The 22157-nt window shown below is 38.4% G+C and overlaps 1 long non-coding RNA gene across 1 annotated transcript; it reads left to right on the top strand.

Moving 5' to 3' along the window:
* The first annotated feature begins 524 nt into the window (after positions 1–524).
* On the top strand, positions 525–21786 carry LOC112996405 (uncharacterized). The gene is made up of 3 exons (XR_003262422.2): positions 525–717; positions 20634–20758; positions 21608–21786. It is a non-coding gene; the product is annotated as an uncharacterized LOC112996405 (long non-coding RNA).
* Positions 21787–22157: the final 371 nt, after the last annotated feature.

Below are 22157 nucleotides of genomic sequence, written 5' to 3'. Positions count from 1 at the left end.
TGGCTCTGTTAGACTCTTCCTGCCTGCTCTGCAGGCCTGTTTTGGTTTTAAGAAACATTTCTCAAGCCCTTGTCTATGTCCTTAGTTCAGATCTTACTTTTTGCCTATATTTCTCTCACCTTGTTTGTATATCAATACCAGAATTTTTCATTTGCTCCTTTGCAGTTACAGCTTTTATTTCTATATTTAAGTTTAGCTTTTTTACAACACGCTATTAGTGATTCTACAATGTTACAAAATATTTATATACTGTTTATAATACAATTACATGATTTTAGTGTGCTTGTATGGCTTTAAAGCCAGCAAACATTGGTTATAACTTGCTTTGTGTGCATCTCCTTTATGGGAAACAGGTCTCTGCTTTGACTACATATGTGTCAGGGCTCCTTGGTTCAAGGTGAGAGGCTGGAGAGGCTTGGGAAGAAAGCAGCTATGTGATGCTAGATCCCTAGACAAGGCACTTGATAGGCATTGCAAGGGTACCGCACTCTCTCTTATCAGACATCTTCCACACTTGCAGAGAATAGAAGAGAAACTGAAGATGTGTCCACACTGTAACCAGCAATATCACAGATCACAGTGCCACCAGCCAATAGTGCAGACGGTGACCAGTGAACTCATTACAATTGTTGTACCCTCTGAATGAGAATGGCCTTGGCAGGCAATTACACTGGCTGTGCATGAATGTGTGATTCTCAAAGAGCTTCTGTGCTTAAGGTAAGGGATGCCACCTTCAAAAGTTCTGCTGTGCACTCTGGCACAAAAACCCTTGATGCTCTGATACACATTTAGTACCCATAAACTGCAACCAGGAGAAGGGGGATTTATTTGCCTTTCATATTATTAAAGTTAAGCAGTCATTCCAGTAATATCACATTCTCCAATTTTTCCCTCCTTTTTTGTATTTTCCCCAGTTGCAGCACTCACTCCTTCCCCTGAAGCAACAAAATCTCTTCTCTCCCAAAAGGAGAGATCCTCCCTGCTTCTCTCTATCTGCTTGTATGACAAGCATCATTTCCTGGGTGTAGACTTACAGCAGATGTAACCAAATTTTTGACAAAAATTCCAAATGTTAACAGAAAGGCCTTGTTGCAGGCCTTGTAAACTTACACTTTACCATTAACAATTAAGAGAAGCTCTCTCTGTGGGCAAGTTGTCCTCTATCTGAATCCCTACAGTGCCTTCATGTTCACTTTCCTCTACAACATCTGCTGCTGTCCACTACTGGAAGCAGAATCCAGATGTGATCCAATTAGAGCCTTTCTTGTGTTATGACTGGTATTTCATTGTTAGTTATCGGGACTGTTACATTCCTTAGTATTTTCTTGCCTTTTTGATCATTTACCATTGTTCTTCACTTACCAATGCTACCTAGTCGATTGTGTTGCTCTTCTTTTTGCTTTGCAGCTTACTCAGGTAAAGGATATTCAGAATATGACAAAATGTTATATTGCAAAAAGATCTGAACAAACTCTGTGTGAGTTTCCAAAGCCATAAAGAGCAGTATTAAATCTGAAGCAATCTTGCAGAGAAGCAAAGCATGTTAGCATGAGTGCATTATCATACTCAGGAATCTGAATGGGTTTGTGTCCCAACATTTTGAATGTGAGCAGAAAGACTTTGAGCTGCCTGAAATATGTTGCATTGATGTATTTTCACTATAGGACCCTAAAAGAAGTAGTCTTTGTTGATAACATTACATTTGTCAACACTTCTATTCTCAATCTGCATTGGTAGTTACTCTCATTTTTTTTTAGCATGGTTTTGTCTAACCTGAACATGCCTCTAGCAACTTCTGTCCTTTGAGATAGCTCTTATTCTCACTGTGCCATACTATCTCTCTGTATAAAATCTTTTACAGCCTTCGTTTTGTAGGGTTTTACATATAATGTTGACCTGCTGATATCTTGTATGACCCTCAAAGGTTGTTTTTGTCACAGGTTTTAGCAGCTGCTAGAATGTGCTGAATGGCTTCAAGGGTGTGTGGCAATTTAGCCTTTTTTGGACCACTGTGTATGTAATTTGAAATCCTGAAATGAAGTTTTAAAATAAAATGAGAGAAAAACATGATTTAATCTATGTATATGATGATCAGACCTGGAAGATCTTCCCTGTATTTAGCTGACTTGTGTAGAAGCTTTCCTAGTCCACCTGTGCAGCCATTCTGTACCCTACCTCTGTCAGGTTCATAAGGCTGAATCTTTTGCCACTAAAGCAGGCTAGGTTTCAGAGAAAACCATTTTGGTGGGAGAGATTAATGTATCAGAATATTCTTATATGTCACTTATGACTATGCAGCTATAGTCTCCCAAATGTAAGTACTCCAACTCATTCAGGACAGAGTTCTGGCAAACCTTTAATTAACCTAACAAGCGCCTGAATTTTTGGGAAATGCTGGCAAATATTCTGGCAGATGTAGGTGAGGCAGAGCAGCTGTCTTCTGCTGTAGTATCAGTGAACAATTTAAGTTGGAAGTGATCTCTCTGTTCCAAACCTCCACTTAAAACAGGGCCAACTTGGAAGTTGGGCAACCATTTGACAACCGTTTAACAACTCCCTAGTGAAGAAAGGATGCATCCCTTGATGCGTGTTTCTGTTCACTGAACTTTTACCATAGGATATCATTCTATACAGTAACAAACAGATCACATTTATCTTATTTAGCTGTTTGAATGGAGTTTATTATGACCCTTGAGACCGGAGACAATAATAATCCACTATCTTTGGTTAACAGTCTCTTTGAGACAGACTATAATGTTTTAAAATGTATTTTATCTTTGGTTAACAGTCTCTTTGAGACAGACTATAATGTTTTAAAATGTATTTTTCTATGGCACTGTTGTACTTGCCTGCATATCAGCCAGTAGACAACAAAAGTGCCTCCATGGTAAATATAACATCTACAGGTCAGCTTTCTGTCTCCTTCCATTTGCTCATTGATATACCTTTCTATTGACACAATGCACACACAGTGCAAAAAGCAGCTAAGATGCACTCATTGTGACTTCTAACATTGCTTTATGCTAATCACAATCATCTCATTGCCACCCAGTGAGCTAATTTATTCTTCTGTTGTTTTCCATTTTCTTGTAAACTCTTCGTGGAAGGACAGCCTTCCAGTCAGAGGGACAGCTCTTGTCACATTCCTGATGCAGACCCACAGTACTACTGCTGTGCCAATGTTGAATGAAGACACCAGTGAAATCATAGGTGCCTGCACAGCCCTTTGGAGCTGCTGCAAAGCAGCATGGTGCAGTATGGCACCAGGAGAAACTAATGTGAATCCATCATAAATGATGCCGGGTTCAGATGAGAGTCAGCTGTAGCAGTTTGATTAGATTCTCTAATCAAGGTGCTACAGACAACACGCATGTGAAGTCCCTGCTCCTATGTATTCATTGTAAGTCTGCATGGGAAAAATTCAGAAAGTGGTGACAAAGTTAAAAAAAACCCTAACAACTTCTCTATGAGGAAAGGACTTTTCAGTGAGATAAAAGGTAGATAAGAGGATTTGTTAGATATTCATAAAAATCTACAACATCATGGAGAAGGTCAGTAAGGAATGATTTGCTATCACACCAGCTCTCAGGGTCATTCGGTGGCATTAGCAGGCAGTGGTCTTACAGTAACCGTCAGGAGGTGGTTCCTTAAACACACAAACTGCAAAATTCCCACACGAAGGGGTCACATTCTAAATAGGTTTGAAAAGGTGCCAGACACATACATGGGGGAGAGACTTAGTGGTGACTATTAAACATGAAAATCCAGGTGCCTTTTAGAGCTCAAGAAGACCCTAACCTAGAAGGCAGGAAGAACAAGCCAGAGAAGCCTTTTTCCTAACTGGCTGTGATTGTTCACTCTCAGAGGTGGAAAACCAGGCTAGGCGGGTCTGATCACAGAGCGGTTCCTCTGCCACAGTCTCATTATACAGATGAGACCATCTATCTTCTCTTGCATAAAGCATACTCAGTAAACATAAAGTCAAAAAAATGCTGCTGAGGGTGGGAAAGGATATATGTTTTCTTCTCTTTATACTTTAGCACTTTCCTTCTACATTTGCTGTGTCACTGACAGCAGAAGGTGCAGTTAAGCAAGCAGAGAGGTTATTTCAGACACAACTAACAAGCTATTTCCACAAATCAGAAAATTTCAATAAAATGCCTACAAAATGTCTGCTGGAATGAAACTGGAGTATTTTAGCATTTGGAAAGAGTCCATTTTCTTAGGTGAACTACTGCATAGTGGAGAGGTATGTTTACTCAACAATTTGCAGTCATTAGCTGAAATAAAATAAGTCATGTTGAATTTGGCTGCAGAAGTTTTCTTGAGAAAATATAGTTTAGAACAGGCATAATGTATCAAAAATGAAATAAGTCTTAAGTTGTATTTCAGCTGTTTCTGGAAAGTGATGTGTAATTTTCATAATAGTCTATAAGCAAAGCATTAAAATAAACCTGAGAGAAATAAATCTGCACTGGTCTTTACAAGAATAACGATGTAGGTATCAGTTAGGTCAGGAGCTCTGAAACAGTAAGTCAGCCTCATTAGGGGATCCCATAGGAAGGCAAATAGAAGCTGTAGGAAAATCCACCCTCCCTTTTTCCATCTCACCCTCTCCCGACATAAAATCTTCTTCCCCCTTAATTGCTGGTAACAGACACTTTTTCCTTGTGAGTGTGTCTTGCCCATTTTGAGACACATTTATATTCCTGAGCTTCACAATGACTTGTGTTATGAGGAAAAGGGTGGTTAAGACGTGCTGGGATATAGTATCTGCATTTTAAATTTAAATGTGCTATATATCCTTGCTCTGGCCCACTTATTGGATGGAGGATGAAGCTGAGATTTTACACATTCACAGAAGAGTACTACCAAGACTGTTCATTGACCAAATATCTTTGAATTTCAAGAAGCAGTCTTTTTTTTTTTACTTCTGCCTCTAGAGGAGGCATGGCAGTGGGAATCTCTTATTCCCCAATCTAATGTTTTAACCATTCTCTGCTACACTTAAATTTAATATTGTGTTTTAAAACATTTCTTTTGGGATGGAGTCTATTTCAGAAAATGTTCAGTTTCAGTTCTTCAGAAAAGTTGGCTACATGCTCTTTCTCTGAGCAGCTTCTGAAAAGGAAGTGAGCTGAGGATGTTAAATTATTTTATGTCTGTCCTTGTGAAAGAAATCATTTAAGGAACTCAGAATAATTACTGACATTCATCTAGTGCCTTACCAAACCTGAAACTGGCAATGCTTTCTTAATACAGATTTTGTACTGAATTGGTAGCTTTAGAGCTACAAACCTGAATAATAATAATAAAGTATGATACTGTCCTTTCAGTCTGTGACTCTAGGCACACTCCCACACATTCATATACCATAAAGCTCATTTGCAAGAGGGGGTAGCTAACTTGACATTCAAGAAAAATGTGGATCTGTGTTCTGGAGAAATATGATTTGCAGATAATCCTGTTGACTGGTCCATCTCAAATAAAAAGTTGTTTTATCCAAAAAATGCTACTCTGCTTCAAAACGAAAATGGGATTTTTCTATCTTCTGATACAGAGAACATTTCACACTCTTATGTAATTTTGCAGAGCGTCGATTCAGAGAAGAGCTCCTACTTCTTCTGGAAAACTTCTGCCATTGCGTCTGTTAGTTTTCTTCAGCTTCTTTTTCAGACATCCATTTATTTTGAATATTTGCTTCAAGTCCTTTTTTCCTATGCTGAGTTTCATCACTCAGTCCACTGAGAGTGGAAGAATAGTATTAGGTTTTGTAAAATCGGATTTCTCCACAGAATGAATATATGTCACTGGGAGGTCACGTTAACAGTTTTAATGTGGAAATTATGGGGTTCCCCACAGAAAGTTTCAAGGTTGAAAAAAGCAGTTTTATCAATACTCCCCCCCCCCCCGCCCTTTTTCTCTTTGGCACTTCCTCCTCTTAAGTAACAAAGCTTAGTTTTACTACTGCCTTGCATGCCATAGATGGTAATTCACTGTATATCAGCTGAGATAATCATCTGATTTGTTAGCAGTGTATACTGACATTGCAGGAATAATGAATGGCAAATAGTGCAACATACTGGAGACTCAGTCTCAACATATTGCTCAAAGCGTGCAGACCCCAAGAACAGCATATAAAGAAAAAAATAAAGAAATAGGTATTTAACTGGATTGTCCCTTCTGCAGAAAAGTCTCGAGTAATGACAATGTTCAAAGCAAGTTAGTACAGGGCAACTGGAATTTCCAGCTCTAAATGAGAAACTTCTTTATTTTTAAATCAGTTTATTAATTTATTTATTTTTGTAATTTAGGATCAGAAGCTGCCAGAAGAACCCACACTGCCTAATCAGACATATAATTCTTAGACTAGTTGACAAAAAATATTTGATTGCATTTTTTTTCTTAGTGAAAATGAAAAGTTGGGCATACAGGACCTCAGTTTGATCCATTAATATCAAATAGTGCCTTCCACATAAATTCTCCTGGCAAAATGAATGGGATTAATTACAAAATTAAGACAGTGTTCTACAGAAAGGGACCAGAACCTACCTTTTGCATAGCAAGATAAATGGCTAGTTCAGACAAAAAAAAATGACAGCTGAGATCTGGCATGCTAACAACCAAGGACAGTCTAAACAGCTAGCAGCTCTGCACATTTGCTTGAAAAACAGAAGAGTTTCTTTCTCCATTTTTCGAGAGCACCTTACAGATGAAATGCTATTAAGCGGATGCACACTGCAAGAATTCTAGTTAAATTTGTAATTAAGTTAGAGAGACTTGACAAAAGTGTCTGTGTGTTCTATTTTATTATCCAGATGCAAACCAGTATTTATATATAATGGCAGGTATAGAAATGAGCTTCAGGAGAATCAATGCAATTGCTTTTCTTTCTGAATGGCTCAATAAGAAAGTTAGATCTTAGACCGTTAGATCTAACATTTAACACTAATTTGGCTTAATGAGTTACAGAGTATTGGTAGATCATTTTAACAGTGCAAAGAATTTTTGACTCAGAAATTTGGAAGATTCATTATTCCTCTCTTGGGCTCAGTCAGCTTTGAATAAGGCCTTAAAAGAAAATATTCAAATAAAGTGGTACGTATTTAAAAAAAAATTGAATTTACTGGTAAGGAAAAGCTCCAAATATCCTAAAAAGGTAATATTTATGCATTCCATTAGTCACTGTTAGGCAGCAAAGGACCGCATCCCATTCTACTCAAGCAGGGTAAAAACCACCCAAACCTTTAGGCTGAATGAGAATGTTAAAGGGAGAGAGAGAAAAGAAAGAGAAGCAATATTTTTTCTTTTTTGTTTAGAAAACAATGTAAAGGATATTAATCAAAATAGAGAGGGAAGACTTCATGAACCTTTCCTAATCCTGATAGACATCACAACAGACTCGATGAAATAACAGAGAAAAATTGTTTCAGACAGGAGGCAAGCTGGAGTTATCAGAGTGAATAACTAAACTGCTTTGGAAAATTCTTCGGGACCAGGATGATTTATGCACTGCTGAGAAAGCAATTTATAGTCAGATGCTCCCTTGAAGCCACCTGCGTGCCCTGCTGCAGGGTGACCGACTCCCACACCACAGAGGTGGTCTCAGTAGTTTTGAGAGGAGCCATTGGCCACCCAACGCCCTCATCCGGCCCCACTGCCTGCCAGTCTTTGAGTAACTGAGATGGTCACTCTTACCAAAATTTGCTGAGTGAATAAACGAGGTGAGAAATTCCTTTATGAAAATGGGGGGCTGGATACAAGAGGGGACCTGACGAGCGCTCTGGTCTGCCCAGGGATGCTGCAGCGTAAGGTCAGTTCGTGTTAGGAGGCAGAGGCTCTTCGCAGGAGAGACGCTGTGAGTGTGGGAGAAGGCTTGGAGCCATAAATCTAAATGAAGTCCAGCTTCATCAGTTCTGTTACTTGTAGAGCTGCTCGTTTCTATAACCACCAGCGAGCACGCCAGGAAAAACAGCCCAGCGGGCTGACCAGAGGAAACAGTCAAGCCTGATAATGATCTGGCACGTACTACTTCTTCCCTGGAGCCAAAGAAAAAGCCAAGGAGTTGAACATTTATGTGCCAATTCCTTCAAATTTAGAGTAATTCTGCAGCTCTGTCTGAAGCATATGTATTTACGATGAGGAGGCTGTTAATAGAATCTCTATGAATGAGTACCAGGCACTGAATTCTTGCAATATTTTTAAGCCCAGATACAAACCAAGCAGAGTAAGGAAATATTTCCTTATCCCACAGTTTGTGGTTTACAGTAATTATTAACCTTTTCTCTTTTAGTAGCTGAGCATCCATACTAAGCTATATCCTACACAAGAGTAATTTGGCCAAATACTGTCATTAATAAAACCACTTTTAACATTTTTGTTATGTATGCTTGCAGGACTGAATCCAAAGGCCAATAATGATGCAACACTTGCATTAAAACATACCTACCTGGGTTTCTTGCTCCCATTTTTGTCCAATATCTGACAAAAAAAGCTATTAAAAGAAGATACATTAATTAAGACTGAGGGAGTACACAGGTTTTTTTTTTTTTTTTTTTTTTTTAAAAGAGTAAGTGTCCAGTTAGGCCTCTAAGTTAGGATGGTCTGTCTTTTGCAGCATATATTGTTTTGATTTATTGTCTACTGGGTTATTGAAACAAGTCTGCCTCTCCCTTTCATTTGACGGAAAAAAAGTGCTGTTCGACAAAACCAGCTCCATAGCACTTCCAGGGTTTTCTGAAAAGAATTAAAAGGAGACTTACAGTATTGAAGATTTTTACTGTTCATCTTGTGAATCTAGTTAACAGGAGCCCTCATTTTTATCCCTGTAGTTATACCTTCATTTCTTCCCCAAACAAGTTTGGAAATCAGGAACTCCCAAGTGGTGGTACATCTCCTGCTTCGAAGGGGTACTTACACTCTGCCCATGCGGCCAAATGACCCTTCGAGCATGTAAATGCAGATGTGCACAGAAGTGAGAGCTGCTGCTCATCTTCACCAGCACAGCTGAAAATAGTACCAAAGTAGCCTAAATTTGGACATCCTTCCTACAGGTAATTGCATATCACTAAGTGATTTAAATTTTTGGACCAATGAGACTGAGCCCCTAAACTGAGATTAATACCAACAGTAAAAGTTAACAGCTCCGGATGGCTCAGGTGTTTAGCTGCACTGTGTTTTGCATTGTTTGCAAAGGAAGGGGCGTACTGGAGACAATCCCTCTCAGGTGGTGCTGTAGTAATGTGCTTACAACTGAAACCTTCTGTGGGTCAGAAACAACCTTTTTGGGTTTTTTTGTTGTTGTTTTTGTTGTTTTGTTTTTAACTGAGCCTGGAACAAGTACAAAAATACAGAATTATTAGAGGAGTGAGCAACGGAGAACTTAAACTTTGTGAATGTGAAAATGTGAAAAACCTGGAAAGCGATAGGTGGTCTTGGATGATGATACTAGAGAGACACAAACAAGGATGTATTCAAAAGACTCATTCTTTAAAACACATGACCTCTTAAAAGGCATTGATTAAAGGTTACTGGTAGGTCAGGTGCTGTGATGCTGATTTGACTAACTCCTGCATGCTATAACAATTCTGGGCATAAATCAGCTCAGCTAGGACATGTATGTTTCCTCACGATACCTTCTCTTGTGTGTCCCAAACCTGAAATCCCTAAGAGCTGAAAAAGAGCGATGTGTGCTCCTACTAATTATTTTAAAGTTATGCAGATTAAAAAACCAAACAAACAGAAAGGATTTATTCTAGTACCCAGTAATAAAGGTTAGAGAAGCTTAAAAGTTTGATAGCATTCTGTATAATTCTGCTAAATTTCAAACATCACTCTTTTTATCCATGTTTAATGCAAAGGGTCTTATTGTGATCCCATGCATGTCATCATGAGTCCAGGGCCTCAGTGCTGCTAGTTTGGATTCTGTGGATATAACTGAGATGGAAGGAATGGAAAAAGATTGTGTCTTGAATTCCAGCATAACTGCTGATTCTTAAAGTCATTAATACCTGCTGTGTTTTCCATTTACCTCACGTGTTTGACAAGGCTTCAAGAACTTACACTGAAAAGAATTCTTTCATCCTTTAAAATAACAAACATATTTTCCAGATTACTGTTTTTTATTAAATGTACTGAATTCCTATTTTTTCTTTAAATATTGATTTCTTACAACAGCTACAGACAATGGTTATAAAACAATTTTCATAATTGTTTTTTTCTAATTACTTTTCTGTCTTTGTCCATGAAAGCATTCCGCAGCTTGGTGCAAGTCAGCTTGTGAAGTTCTCCTGGAAATCACGTATAATTTTCGACAAACTTAAAATGCAAGGCAATACCTATGCCATTTTTTCCTATCATGGCTCTAGTGATACACGTGCTTCAGTTTACCACAGTTCAAAAAGACCAGATGAAGTTTTACCTACCCGAAAAGGATGTAACGCTATATCTAATGTGAAGCAATCAGTATCAGGCTGGATATAGATTCAGTTATTCCAAGACTGAAAATCTAAGGTTCCTATAAGGCATCCAGGCATGTAGACTGACACCTTCATTTATTAAATCTCTAAAGTACGTCTTAGGTAGGCAACACTGAGGATCAAAACACACAATTAATTTTGTACTGCAGTAGTTCCCATTTTTTCTCATGCGAATATGGCAGAGTGCCCAGCTTGAGGACACCCCTGGAACATCACGTTATTCATCTTCCACCAGTGCAGAGAACAACCACAGTGGGAGCCCAGCACATGGAAGTCCCACACTCCACATGAGCTGAAGCCTAAATGCAATGAGAATTTGAAAAGGGAACTTAAAAAAAAACAAAAACAAAACCCCTTCTAACTGGACTGTTATTCTTTTCACTGCATTTTTATCTTGATAGTATAAGCATTATTCTGTGGTAACAGTATGCTATAACTCATAAATAACATGATTCACTAAAAATTTATTTACAGGTAAAGTGGTAAAATGAATATATTCCCTGGCTCTCAGATACTTTTGATAAAATTGAGATTTATTATTTTTGAAGAAAACGTTTATTGTGCAGAGGATTGACAAACACTAGATCATTAAGTGCCTTCTTAGTTCACTGAAATGGAGACAGAACCAATATATGCAGTCCCACCAGGACACAGACAGAATTATGGATACCATGTAATTGCTGCAAATTGTTACAAGAGAAACGATTTTTTTTGCAGTATTGATTCCTATCAAATTTGTCAGTAGAAGTTAAATTTAATTAAGGAGTGATCTTTGTCGGTCACTCTCTCAGATTTAGATCAGAGACTATATCATCTTTTTCAGTTAGGCTTACCTTGCTCAGTGGGAGAGATGTCTCGGAAGGAATAAACTTGCTGTTCCACTGTTCCTCTTTCGGGGAGATTGGAAGGGGCAACAGCATCACCGTGGCCCCCTCTCAGTGTCAACGAGAGTAGGACAGAGCCCTTGGGGGGGTCAAGGCTCCTTAAGTATTTTTAAGAAATAGCCAAACAAAGATTGGCAACGTATATTCCTCTTCTGATATTCCATCAAAAGTTTCGACTTAGACTAATGACTTCAGCAAATCTTCAGTGCTGCTGTGACCATCTTAAACCATCACAGACTGCCATTGGCAAAACATTAATAACAAACAACTTTATTTGTGGATATGCTTTTTCGGGTAAGGTAGGATAATATTGGAAAGAGGTAGAAGTTTGCAGACTACATTTATAAGAATTGCTTTACATGACATCATTCAAGTGCCTCCTTATCTTTCATTTGTCATTTCAGATATTCCTGCTTTCTTTTACCAGATATTAGGATCTTTTAGAACTTATATTTTGCCAAATATCATGTGACAGTAACTCACTTTTTAATATAATTTTTGCACCTTTGTAATACAGTGTGTTAAAAGAGAAAGTTCATCCAAGTCTAGCTCAAAAGGGCAAATAAACAAAACAACCTAGCAACTTTCAATTTAGTGTAGCGGTAGACACGTAAGTCTAAACATGGACCAGGTCTTCAAGAAAAGCAAAAAGTGTCAGAAATATCAATTTAAGTATATAATGTATTGTAATGTATTAACTGAAATCTAACTTTATACACTTTTACATATACACAAATCTATTAGTTCTTCAAATTTTTTCTTTCTTTCAGGAACCATAGCAAAACAGTAAAATTTCAAAAACTCCCCTAATTGTGCATCTGGCACAATAAAAACTGTGAATTCACTGAAAATTATACAACTGGGGTTTTTTAAAGGTTTACAGGCTGATCTTTTGATCAGCTCTTCTAACAGCTTTGTTTAAGCTGTAGGAGTCTGCAGTGCTTGAATTGTTCTGATTTTTCAAACATTTTGAAGTCTATTCATCACTTATATAAAGACAGCGAAGTAAAATTATCTTCTGGCTTACAGCACTGTGCAGAGGAGCAGTGAGATACAGGGATTATAGTTCTGATTTTAGACACTTAGCTGGCATAGTAGACTAAAAGTCTACTTACTGTGAGTTCTTACCATACGTAGTGGAGGAAAACAGAAATCTATAGTGTATGAGAATTTGAATGGACAGAAGAAGAGGTGCTCCTATCTGTTTTCAAAGGAAGTCCATCGTGTCTAAGAACCTAGCTTAAGTATTCAGTGCTATTCACGGATAGGTCTTGGTGTCACCTCCTATGGTCAGGCACTATCATACTAACCTTATTCCTGTTGCTAGTGAGAGAGCTAATATGGCCCCAGTTCTGAAGCACGCAGTAGGGTTATAAAAATGAATTAACATGTACCATACTGTGAAAAGCTCTCAAAAAGTCCTATGCAGAGAATGTGGACTGAGATCTGACTTGAGCGGCCCAGCAGTAACAGACTGAACAGATAATGATGGGGGACCTGGCTTGTACCCCTTTGAAAAAGCCTCAGTTGGAGCTGGTGAAGAGTCCTGCCGAAAAAGGATAACTTAACCAAAGGAATACATTTGTTCCAGTGAAACTTTTGTTTGGAAAGTGTATCAAGTCTGAAATTAAATTGATGGATGTGAGAGGGACCCACGAATAGCCGTTAGGCATAAAGATATGTTAGTCAGTACGGATGTTGAAGATACATGTTTTGCCCCAGAATTTCTTGGAGCGCAGAGGTTATTTTTATAATTTTTTTATTCTAATAGGAGAGATTGAGAATGACCTACTTCTGATTGACCAATAGTTAAGCGACTCACCTGAAGAATTTCAGACTACGGACTTTGTTCTGGGCCTTCCACATCCTGTCTAGGAGTTCTTTATCACAGGGACACTGACCTTTTCCCTTGAGGAAAAAAAACTTTTAAAAGCTTTGTGTTATCTATCAAATTTTTATCAGGACTGGGGAAAACCCCTTGTTACAGCACCAGAAAATGATCTATAGTCAACAACCAGTCCGGCATCTGCTATAACCTCCTATAGCTGCTGCCAAAGCCTGCAGATGAGAAATGTTGACAGTCCTGCCTGAGTCCAGTGCAGAGTCTGAAATGTCTGTCTCCAGCTATGCTGCAGTCAGCACAGACCTAGGGAGTACGTGTGGCTCTGTGTAGGGCTGAACTTTGTTCTGGGATAAGTGCAGGAACAGCTTGCCTGTCACTTAAGGCCTTACTGAAGCCATGTGAAATCAGGGAGAAGACCCCGCTGACTGCAGCATAAACTGACATTGTTTGCAAGACATCACCAGAAATCGAGCATCCTTGCAAAATAAGAATGGTTCCCTAGTTGACTGCTGAAATCATTTGGTGCTATATGAGGTCTTAAACAGCAATTAAAATATTTATGAAAACCAAAAGGTTCTCACATAGGTCTTAAAAATCAAGTTTTGAAATGTTTCTAAAATAGACTACTAAGGTCTTCAACCCTCTAGGCATAGCAAGGCGTAAATTCTTGCAATACAGCTTTTTCTTTTTAATCTCTGTGTACTGACATTTCAAGAGCCTGAGCTATGGGAAATTTTATTGGAGAGCCTATTGTTTTTACCAGCATACAGAGTGAAAAGAACAAAGCCAAGGACATAATTTACATTCTGCATTTAAACAACATCTGATTAGGTGATAACAGTATTAATTACTCACTGGCAGGCAAACAGGCTAGGTAATCAAAACTATTTGCTGCAGTGAGATTTGTATTGTCATGAGAAAATAGATGGCAGACACAGCACTTCAGAGAGGGAAGCTGGAGAAACTAGGATGCTGCCTATCTCACTAGGCGCAGCAGCAATACTGCTGGCGGGTTGATTGGGCTCATTACCCCCTCGTCACTGCATGCCCGCGTTAGACTGCATCCAGGTAGCGTCTATATCCCCACCTACTAGAGGAAATGGTGGAAACCAAGCATTACTGTCCATGTATGAATAAAGCATTTGGACAGAAAATGGTGAAATAGTAGAGATTTCTTCCCAGCTAATTAGGAATAAAATATTACATCGAAGATATTCTTGAGTTACTTACAGTCATATGAAGGTTCCTGCATCATTTTCATTACCTTTGACTCTTTACCTGTAAGTTGTAAATGAGTGGCTATGTATTCGTACAACTTACTCTACTGGGAGATTTTTGTTTGCCTTTTTTCTTAAGCATATGAGCTTTAGTTTGTGACACTGATACCGCTTTAAAATAAAGAGAAATCTTGTAATGAAGCAAATCATACACTGAAGTAAAAATTACAGCTGAGCATCACAAATATTTTTTATGAAATCCATGACAAATGATACTTAACATTTTTATAAATAAGTTGTTATCTGTGGAAGGAAGCTGCAACACATTCACTTCCACTGATGCTGTATTTGCATTTCATTGAACTCTTCTCTTTTGTGTTAAACAGTTCCAATTAAGATGAGGTGGTAGAAGTTTATTCGGTTAGAAGTAAAATCTGTAAATCAAATAATGTATCTTTATTAATAGTATGTTCAGTTAATTTTTCCTATAATTCAGTTATGACTTTCTGAATTTTCATTCAAAATAAAATAAAGTTTCATTATGGCAATGCTGTAGAAGTAAATAAGTGGTGAAATACAGCATTCTGAAAGTGTGCTACAAAGCGTAGCAAGGTGCTGTTGATCTCTCCTTCACTTAGATGGGTAAGGTTAGGAGAACCCATATAACACTTGACTCTGTCCCTTCTGAGTGCAGTTCCAGAAGCTAGAGATTTTTCCATTTATGATTTTCTTCTTTTTGTCTAAAATGTAACATTGGGGCATTTATCTTCTCAGTCGACAGGATAGAAAGGAACTCTGAGTCTTGGAAGACAGGACAGGAGAAAAGTCTGTTCTTTTAGGATTCTTGTGTAGTGCCATGTTTGTGGTACTTTTCTCTTGTTCAATACGTTATTTAACTGCAGTTTTTGTTTCATTTTATCATGCTAGAGGCCACTTCTCATTAACGTTTCATTTCTGTGTCCAGTTATTAGGATCATTACATTAATGCCAGGGTCTTGTCACAATTTCAATTACAACAGCTGTTGCGTACAAGCTATTAGACATCTATGCAGCAGCTTCCTCATTGCTGATTGCCATTTTCCATTCTGTTGCTGCAATTAGACTAATAATTTACACATGTACAGTGCCTTGCATCCATGGGATCTTGAACATTAACCGTTCACAACCTCTTCCAAAGCAGGTAAAATGCCATTTTACTCATCCTCCCCTACGGAGCAGCTGGCAGAATTGGCAGGGGGCCGGATCTGCCTGCAGAAGCACAAAGGACAGAAGGCAAGTGGTCAAGAGTGGCAGCGTTAAACCTTGTTTTAAACAGAAGAAATAGAGGGGTGAACAAAACCACTTTGAAGTAGATATTTGATAATCAAGAGGGCAGAAAAAGCAGTTGATATGAAGATGAAGGAACTTTACTAGAGTCATAGGGTATTGTGGGATCTTGAGGACTTTGGATTTGTTGTTTGAAAGTTGAACCATTCTAACTATTGTGATACGTATAAGCAATATAATGTTCCCTACCTCTGTATGGATATAGTTATAGTGATATAGAAACTTTTAATGACAATATTTTAATTCTGTACAGAAGAGAAGCAATCTTTCTATAAATCATGTTTATATGGCATTAGTGCATATATATGATTTTCATTAGTACAGCTATTTCGTTGAAAAGAAATCACAGACCAGACTGAAATAGCTGTCCTTAAAACTATCAAGATACTTAGCAGAGGGTTGTTTAATATGGAATGAGGGAAATGAGGCATCCTCTCCTCCCACAAGATTCAAATTAGTGTAAATGTCTCAGAGTACAATCCCCCCTTCTCTGTGTCTCGTGCAGCCCGTCACCTCAGTGCAGCATGAGCAGGGCTCTTACAGGACCCTCGGGGCAACGATACTGCATTGCCACAGTGCTGCCCCAGCTCACGGCTTCGCAAAGCATGGAGCAGGAGTCCTAGGGCAACCGTCTCTGGGGGCGGTTCGATGGGACCTGGGCTTCAGCAGTAATGCTGACTAAAGAAATTCTCGCCACTTCTCATTCCTGCCTCTGCACTGCAGTTTGCCTCCCCCCTATCATCTCCCGGCAGCGGCCAAACAGATGCCAAGGGAACATTAAGATTAGAGTGAGTGTACAATAGTAATATTAACCCTCCCTGGCCCCTTGTTCTTTGGGAGTTTGGGTTTTTTTTGGCCAAGATCAGTTCAGTGGTCTGGACTGCAGATGAGCCGTCGAATAGTTGTTTTTGACAAAATAAGGAATAGTGAATTGTGCCTTGGGGGAAGGAATAAGCAGACAGAGGAAGAGAGAGAGAAGCTCTGAAGCTGGATGTGCTGTCAAATCCAGAGTCTCACTGAACTGTGTCTTCAAGTACAGCGCACAGAAAGAATCGAGATGATAATCAGAGTTATCACTCTGATATGCTGTGGTCTGTGCTACCTCTTTGGTGCTATTTGTAAATTATTGTGCAAGGTAAAAAAATAACAGAGTCAAAATGTCAGTTCACTTTAAATGTGTATGTCACTACTTAGACCAGTTCTGACCTTATTTATAAACCCATTTATCTGTACATAATACCTACCTTTTCTTATTCTGTTATATTTCATTATATGTTGCAATGGAATCCATGTTTTACATAGATTTGAACTTTATCAGCATGATGACCAAGAGCTGGGAAGATAGTCTTTACTTCTTATTAATCAAAAGCATAAAATGCTTTTGTACTGTCATTAACTGAAAATCAGCTCTGTTTAAAGATCCATTGACAGTGATCTGACAGTAAGTCACTTTTATAGAAAATTTTGAATATTTGAGAAGCTTGTCTTTAACATGCTTCTGTTATGGTGAAACCATAGGTGAAGTATCTGGATGTCTTAGCACATTCTTCCTGGTCATTTTAAAAAGGCATAATCTATACCTAATTTTGAAATGGTTTTCCTCTGAGATCTGAGTGGAATATATTGAAATAACATCTGGAATTCAAGATACACAGACTATTAATCAGATTTATGATCTCCAGTTGGTCTTTGCATATTTCTTTTTATGTTTTTTTCCATATGACAGAAATACGTGAAGACTCTTAAGTGTCTGCAAAGCCAAATTACATGAAAATACATTTTTTCAGCTTCTTAGAAACAGAAAACGCTTCTCAGCTACTCTCTGTTAAAGGTTACTAACAGGGGACTGTGTAGTCTGGTCTAATGAATGAAACATGGAAATGAAAGGCAGAGATTAGTGTTCCACAGCCACTTGTGCCACCAGTCTCATTTCTGACATCTGTCATCCACCTTTCATTTGTTTCCTTCAAGTGCTTTCTCAATTTGTATTTATACATTGCTAATCCTATAGCTATTGTCTTAGCTAATGCACAGGGGATGGAACCACAGGCCTTCAGAGCCTGTATCATGATCTGTAACAGTAAGAAATAAAGCTTCTTTTAGGGCTTGATCTGAATTATAGTACCCACAGATCAAACAGTGAGGGGGAGCTATAACAATACAGACAGTACAAAAAGAGATGGACTCTCCAGGTACATGTTATAGTATAGAAAAAAATAGCAGTTGAAACATTCAAATATGGTCCATAAGATTCCACACGTGTGTGTTTTTTCATGTGCCAGATTAAGTTTTCCCTATAATCTGTAGGACAACATAAAAATTAAAAAGATAATCATTCAAGAATGATTTTGCACTTGAGTGAGTAGTAAAAAAGGAATGCAAGGAACTTGATTCTGTATTTTTGATTTGCTTTGCCAACATGCCATTCTCTTTTCACATTGACATTTGCTTTAATTATTCTATGAATCGAACAGTAGCTTCAAAATATTCAACATAATTAGAACTAAAGGAACACAGAAATTTGGCTTTTTTTTCAATCCTGAGTGAATCTTCTGCATTTTACACCCTGAACAATAAATAATCTGGAAAGAATTGTATAGAAGTGCCTTCTTATTTGTTGTTTGGCTATACCTTATATACCCTAAAGCTTTCTGGTCTTGCCATTCTCGCTAGTAGGAAGGGCTGGCACACAATACCATAAACAAGATTTCTACCGTTCATTTCCTCATTGAATTGAAGATTGGTGATGGTGACTTTGGTGCATTGAATGGCTTTGGATCTTTAAAGCTGAGGATTTATTAAAACAAGCTAGAAAAACTTCACTTTTCTAAGCAGAGAGACTTTGACCAATTGCTAGGAAGACGACCAGTAAAATGATTTGAAAATAAATATGCAAGCCTATCCACTGCATCCTTGATGGAAGATCATTTTTATTAGCATTAGAATTTTGTTGCATTCAGTTCAGCAATTTCTGGTATCTTTCTGAGTTTCAGCACATGCCAAACAGTTTATTTTTCTGGTTCTCTAACAGTTTTTTCATTCCACCACCTCTGACATTTGTCTATTTATTTGTACCACTGTTCTCAGAAATCTCTCTTATGCTCCCAACTCCTTGCCTGCTCCTTCTCAATCACTGGTCCCCAGCACTGCTGGAAATTATCCCACCTGAGCACATTTGGGCGTGCTCTACAGAGGCATTTTCTCCTTGGCTCTCTGAAGGGTTTGCACCTGCTGCAGAGGTTAGCAAGCAGAGCAAGAAAAACAGGTTGTGTTCCTCTCATCTCCTCAGCCGTGCTCTTTTAACAGAAAAGATTAACTGTGAGCAAAACAGATACCATCCATCACAGAAAATAACATTTGCAATTGGTCTTTATCTGGCTTTTGAAAGGAAATAAAGTGTTTTGTTTCCAGAATCTTATTTGCCCTATGACTTTAGCATTATGGTGATTCACTGAGGTAGATAGTTTTTTTGTGTGTGTGTAGTGAATTCTGTTTTTGAGGAGTAGGAGGAACATACATCTTTTTCTGTCTGATTTAAAACCAGTAAAATCTGATTGCAGTAATTTTGAATCCAAATATATGATTTCTGTGGCGGCAGCAGCAGATGAAAGGTTTAATATAAGAACAGTAACAAAAACATGTTTAACATGGGAGATGCTTGTGCTGCTTAGTAGGCAATGTTTCAAAAAAAGTTTAGAAGAGAAAAGAAAGCTACAGGAAAGAAAACATCTTATATGACTTCTCCACTTTGTGCAGAAATGATGGAGAGAAGCAACTTCATCATGTCCTGTGATTGGTTCATTACTTGCTAAATGTGTCAAAACTGCACCCACTCCAACAGGCAGCTCACACTGCTCTCAAAATCACAGCAAGACTTTCTCTGTGCTACTTGATGAGCCTCATGGGCAGTTATCCCATCCTCCTTGCCTTAATACTGCTTCTATGCACTGGGGGATTTTTCTTGCGGCACATTTTCTGATAAAAAGATGGGAGCCAGCTGGAAACAATAGTAGTTCTGGCACCAGAGGTCAAACACCAAGATTCGCTTTTCCTAATGTCCCATTGTTCCTGTCATTGTGGCCAAGATACTCCACTGTTCTGTGCTATAGAGGTGATAATTGCAAATATGCAGTGATTTGCAGAAATATATACAAAAAAACAAGCCACAATGTCAGTCCTGTTATGCTTTGTCCTTTCTCTTCCTCAGCAGCTTTTGTAACACTTTGGGTATCAATATCCGCGGCTACCCCGTCTGCAGTTGTAATGCCAAGAGCATAATGTGTGCCAGCTGCTTCAGCGTGAACTCTTCTAGTATGCTGCAACATTTCCAGCTGATGGAGGCTATTTTATAATATTTGCTGATTTTTTTGGCTTTTTTAAAATTTTTTTTAAACAGATGTTTTGTTTAACAGCTGAATAAGCCTATGTCTTTGCTTTTCCCCCAAACACAAGTGTGAATGGATATAAATACTATTTTAACAGACAAATGTACAAATATTAAACTAAAAATCAAAATTAGGGTAGATAAATGTGGAAAAACTGGAACATATGAATTGAGACCATATTCTGTGGGAAGCCCTCACTTTGAGGGTGCCTCCCAGGTACCAGGAAGCAAAAAAAGACCCAGCAGCACATTTTAGGCGGAGGTGGACAGTGTGTCAGAAGCAAAAGCAAAGCTACCCATTGTGGAAAGAGTTGCACGATAATTTTTGCCTGCAACTTTAAAAATGTCCATTTATGTCCGCTTCAATGTACCCATTGAAATGAAATTAATTGATAGTTTCAATTATTATTCACAGCAACAAGGGCTTAACTAACATGGGCTCCTATGATAATAAAAGAGATACTTCTACTATCTCATTTTCTCACATTTCTCTCCCTTTAGCAATGGCTTCATTTTTTGGTGGTCGGGTTAGACTGACCAGAAGATCTAGGATCCTTCAGTGGCTTCAAATGAATGTATTTGGTCTAGTATAGTGTTACAGTGCAGCATATAGCTGTGGACTACAGGTGAGTACAACAGTCAATCAAACAAACTTGACTGAGCACCAGCATTTAAATAAGGGGGTAACATCTAGGCAACATGAGCACTTAGGCACAAAAGCCTGGCTAAAAAAGTGTGATGTACAATGGAGCATGGGATGGCAGCTAGGTGACTGTCCAGGGACTGATCATCCTTCTATTGCCAGATGAGCATTATTGTACCACTCTCAGAAGTGGAAGTGCAGAATGTGCATTATGTTGCCAGATAATGTGAATGCAAGTCGTTTCAGTGTGTAAAAACTAAGCTTAGTGCAAACTGACCCCTGTAAGACAAGCACAAAGCCATTCAGAGCAAAGGACAGAAGCGTGTGGCAGTTAGAACAGTCCTTTTAAAATGACATGAGAGTCGGCCTTTATTCTTAAGTAGAAAAAATGTCCTAGCAGTACTCTGCTCCCTACAGCTCTGCTTCCAAATTTTCCACCTGTGGTGGGTTTCCTGAGGGATAATAGCACATTATTCAATTCTAAAACTTGCTAATAAAAGTTAGAGTGCTGTTTCTTTAACAGTCTGTTTACTCTAGGTCCTTGAAAGTGATATGGTGTTTTCAGTGCTACCACTGTATCATCCTTCTAGTTCTGTCAATGCAATGCTGAACAGAGGAAGAATTGTTCCCTAGGGCTTGCTTTCTCACACTTTGCTTAGGAACCTTGCAAAATCATACAAACGTTAATATATCACAATTGTATTCAAACACAATTATAATTTGCAACTTAATGGGGGGGGGGAGAAAGTTATGCACATCATCTAGAGCCATTTGTGTTTCATTTGTCAGGGCTGCTGTAGATATTAATTAATCTTTTCTTCATTCACTCTAGGCATACATAGTGAAACTGCTACATTTTTATTCTGCTAATTCAGTTATCAGCAGAATGAAGCTGGAAGGAAACATTTACAGCTCAGAAGTGCCACTGATGTTGCCCAGAGGTCATACATCTCATCTGCCAGTGAGGACTTGCTTGTCTGCAGTGCTCTAAAGGGTCTCTGACTCATAAGATTTCGGGCAGGTATTGAGTTGTATTGCTTCACTACAGCTTGCCATTCTGATACTATTTTCCAGATAGCTTCCATCCTTTTGTCCTTCAGAATCTGAACATTAATATATAAAAAAAGATTTTCTGTTCACTGGCAATATAGGTATCAGTCAATTATATGGATGTAATCATCTTGATGTGAAACGCTATTGGAAACACTGTGATTTTACCTCCGTAAAGATGGTTGACTGTTTTCTTCAGTGTTTTCTTCATCTAGCCACATCAAGTTAAAAATGAGTGCTTCATATCTGCAGAATATTTTATTAAAAGAGACATTTAGTTAGCTATCTCAGTCAGAAAATGCATCTGCCTGTGCAGTGAAGACATAAATTAT

The sequence above is a fragment of the Dromaius novaehollandiae genome, chromosome 2 (genome assembly GCF_036370855.1).
Source record: "Dromaius novaehollandiae isolate bDroNov1 chromosome 2, bDroNov1.hap1, whole genome shotgun sequence".
Taxonomy (NCBI): domain Eukaryota; kingdom Metazoa; phylum Chordata; class Aves; order Casuariiformes; family Dromaiidae; genus Dromaius; species Dromaius novaehollandiae.
This window is presented reverse-complemented; position numbering and strand designations above follow the sequence as displayed.